Genomic DNA, 4,465 nt, shown 5'->3' with positions numbered 1-4,465 from the left:
CTCACTCCAAGCCATCTTTCCCAGGACCCACAGCCGCTACTGAAGACTGAACTCATCCCCCCCACCCCCCAGTAATGGAGATTGAACCCAGGGCCATTCTACCTCTGAGCTATACCCCCAGCCCTATATTTTATCACTTACTTTTGAAACAGGGTCTCACTAAGTAGCTGAGGCTGTCCATGAACCTGCGTTCCTCATGTCTCAGCCTCCCAAGTACTGGGATGCCAACCATCCAAGCACGTGCCACCATCTTGATTACTCATGTAGCTGGGCATTCAAACCCTAGATGCCAGAAAGAGTCCTTCATCCATCTGAGTCCGGGCGGGATGAACCATGGGATGCAAGTTCCTCCCGCTCCACCACAGGGTCACACCCACACGTGCCCTGGGGACCGGTGGGCAGGAGCGAGCGAGTGCGATGGGGACCCCGTGCCACTAGAGGGCAGCACGAGCACAGAGCTGAGGCCGCCCGTGGGGCCCTGAGAGAGCGAGCCCCTTCCCTGGGCTCCGGGAGGCCGAGGAGTGCTAGGCTTGGTGGGTGCCAGGATATGAGGCGAACTGGACACCTGTGCTGTCGCGAACCTTACATTCTCCTGGAGCAGACAAGGTCGACACGCACACAAATGAATAAGTGTGGAGGTTTAAGCAGCAAGAAGTGTTGGGCAAGCGAAACAGAGCTGGGGGCCGCCTTTAGAGAGGGCTGGGGGCTGCTTGGGGCAGCCGTGATGAGACCTGAATGGGAGAAGCAGCCGGATCTGCAGATCTGGACGTGTATGGATACGGGAAGGTGTGTGCACAGGGCGCCCAGAGGGGCCGAGAAGCATGGCCAGCTTCCTCACTGAGAAACAGAGGAGTCAAGTAGCTTACTTAGAGTCACAGAGCCAGTGAGTTAGGGACATCTGACAAACCCCGAGGGGAACGTACTATCCCTGTCTTCCCCCATCCTCTCTCTAGACACTATGGCGGAAATGCCCCGTACGCCATTCAGACCGCGATCCCCGTGGGGAGCGGGGCAGAAATCGCTGCACGGATTGGGCCAAGTCCCCATCCCCCTCCTCGGCTGCTCTGTTCTGGATGGAAGGGGGCGCAGATCACCGCTCCGCTCCCTATCTCTGCGCATCAGCCCCAGGGACTGCGGACTTCTAGAGCCCGAGCACCCTCTTGTGGGAGGTTTTGGAATCACACGCTCAGCTGCGAAGAGTCGTGGGAAAAAGGTCTGCGGCAACTTTTGAGGCCAGCGGATTCAAAGTATGGAGTGAGTCTGAGCCTCTGTGTGCAAGCCAGCCGCTCTGTGCGTGCACTTGTGAGTGCGCATGCCCAAACCCCCTGGCGTCTCTGTGTGTGTCTGTCTGTAGGTGCACGTGCATAAGTCTGTGTGTCGGTGCAGGTGTGTGTCTGTGTGGGCATCTGTGTATTCTGTGTCGGGCTGTGTGCACATGGCTGTGTGGTGTGTGTTTCAGCAACGAGGACAATAGGGATGATACGTGAAGTCCCCAGGCCTGCTCACAAGGCCAGCCCACCCTTGAGCCCCCACGGTGGGCTCACCCCACTTTACACATGGCGACATCGCCGCCCAGACAGGGAGGAAACTGAGTAGCACTGAGGGAACCATCTAAGTGATGTGCAATCTTTCTCACCTACTTTTCATAAAGACACTAGAAGTAGAAGATAGTCTTACCAATTCTGGCCTTCAAGAGGCAAAGAAATTCCAATAAAGTTAATCTTAAAAATAAAGTAAGCTGGCTGTGGTGGCGCACGCTTGTAATCCCTGCGCTTGGGAGGCGGAGACAGGAGGATCGTCCAGATTTGAAGCCAGCCTCTCTGGCTTAAGAGATCCTGTTTCCAAATAATAAAAAAATAGGTGTCTGGGAGTGTATCCCGGAGGTAGAAGGGTTTCCAGGAATCCCAGTATCACACACAAAAAATAATAAAATAGTTGGGCATGTGGTATTACATGGTGGTACCTGTAATCTCAGTATTTGAGAGGCTGAGATGGGAGAATCATGGGTTAGAGGCCAGCCTCAGTAACCTAGTGAGGTCCCCAGGAGCTTAGTGAGGCTGTTAAAAAAAAAAATCCGGGCGTGGTGGCGCATGCTTATAATCCCAGCATTCGGGAGGCTGAGACCGGAGGATCGCAGTTCATGGACAGCCTCAGCTACTTAGTGAGCCCTCTGTAACTTAGTGAGACCCTGTTTCAAAATAAAGAATAAAAACAGGGCAGGGGGTGTAGCTCAGAGGTTGAATGCCCCTGGGTTCCACCCCCAGACACGCAAAACAACAACAACAACAACAACAACAACGGGTTGGGGTGTAGATCAGAGGTAGAATGCCCCTGATTCAATCTCTGGGATAATAATAATAATAATAATAATAATAATAATAATAATAATAAATAATAAAATAAAACTAACATAAAAGATAAGGAAATTTAGGTTTTAAGAACACTGGATGCAGCCAGCTGTGTTGGTGCATGCTTGTAATCTCAGTACATGGGAGGCTGAGACCAGGAGCATCGCAGACTCAAAGCCAGCCTCGGCAACTTGGTGAGGCTTTCAACAACTTAGATGCTGTTTTTTTTTTTTTTTTTTTTAAAGCCAGGTGTGGTGGTGCACACTTATAATCCCAGCATTTGGGAGATTGAGACAGGAGGATCGTGGTTCGTGGACAGCCTCAGCCACTTAGTGAGGCTCTTTGCAACTCAGTGAGTAAAGAATAAAAAATAGGGCTGGGGGTGTATCTTGGAGGTAAAATGCCCCTGGGTTCCATCCCCATTACCACAAAACAAGCAAACAAACAACCACTGGGTGGAGCCCAGCAGTAGCAGACAGAGGAGGCTAAAGGCTGACTGGTACTCAGGGCAGGCAAGAGGGCTCCCCGGTATGGCCGCTGTGTTCTCTCCTTTCACTGGCTCTAGGACCCTGCCCTGAGAACATCCTCCTTGGAGCCCAAGGGCAGGGCAGCCTGTTCCTCCCCAGAGGTGGCGAGTTGGGTCCCTGGGCCACTCTGAGAAGCAGCCAGAGGTTCATCACACAGTCTCTGCACTGCGTGGTCTGATTGTCTGACGCCCATTGCTGAGTATCAGGGAGCATGCGGGCAGCATCGCAGGGAGCGGCTACAGTTAATGGGAAGCTGCCTCGCTGGCTTCCTGGCTCGGGCCGGCCAAATCCCCAGCCTTTCCTGGGGGCCAGGAGCCCTGAGGGGCAAGGCGGCTGAGGGTGTGTGTATGACAGCACAGATACCCCACCGCCTCGCACCCAGTCTTCCTTGCCAGGAAAAGTCTTATGGCAGATGGAACGACATTTTACAAACGAGGGTGTAGCAGAGGAAGTTGAGGTTTTTTTTTTTTTGATTGGGGATTGAACCCAGGGGCATTCTACCTTTGAGTTACACCTGCAGCCCTATTTTTATGGTTTTTTTTTTTTTTTTTTGGTGGTACTGGGGTTCCTGGAAGCCCTTCTACCTCCGGACTACTCTCCCAGACCTATTTTATCCTTTTTTTTTTTTTTTTTTTTTTTGAAACAGGGCCTCTTAAGCCAGCACAGCTGACTTCGAACCTGCGCCATCCTCTGGTCTCTGCCTGTCAAGTGCGGGGATTACAAGCGTGCGCCACCACGCCCGGCTTTATGTTATTTATTTATTTATTTATTTATTTATTTATTTATTTATTTATTTGAAACAGGGTCTCTCTATGTTGCAGAGAGCCTTGCTAAATTGCTGAGGCTGGCCTCGAACCTGTGATCCTCCTGTCTCAGTCTCCCAAGTACTGGGATTACAGGCTTTTACCACCACTACCTGGGACCCCTTAGAAATGTGGAGCCTCATTGGGTGTGGTGGTACACATTTGTAATCCCAGCATTTGGGGGGCTGAGACAGGAGGATTGCGGTTTAAGGCCAGCCTTGGCAATTTAGTGAGACTCTCAGCAACTTAGTTGGTGGCATATGCTTGTAATCCCTGTACTTGGGAGGCAGAGACAGGAAGATCACAGGTTCGCAGCCAGCCCTAGCAGCTTAGTGAGGCTTTCAGCCACTTGGTGAGTCTCTGTCTCAAAATAAAGGATAAAAAAAATAGGGCTGAAGGTGTAGCTCAGAGGTAGAATGCCCCTGGGTTCCACAAAAACCAAACAAAAAACAATAAAAAAATCTGGGGATGTGTGTGACAGTGTGCTAACAGGGGTGACTAAGTAACAGGCAGGTAATGTATATGGTGCGAATGCGCTGGACAGGGGTTGATTCACATCCCGGGTGGGATGGAGGCGGGACAGTGTGGGATTTCATCACACTACTCAGAACGGCATGTCATTTAAAACTTATATATTGTTCATGTCTGGAATTTCTCACGTAGTATTTTTGGACTGCTGTCGACTGCAGCAGGTTCTGAAACCTTGGAGAGCAAGACCGTGGATAAGGGACAGCGGCTCTGCACCGAGCCGAGATGAGTTTTCTGAGGGGTCTGGAGGCCGGATCTG

This window comes from Muscardinus avellanarius (assembly GCF_963383645.1).
Source record: "Muscardinus avellanarius genome assembly, chromosome: 1".
In the NCBI taxonomy this organism is placed as follows: Eukaryota; Metazoa; Chordata; class Mammalia; order Rodentia; family Gliridae; genus Muscardinus; species Muscardinus avellanarius.
This window is presented reverse-complemented; position numbering follows the sequence as displayed.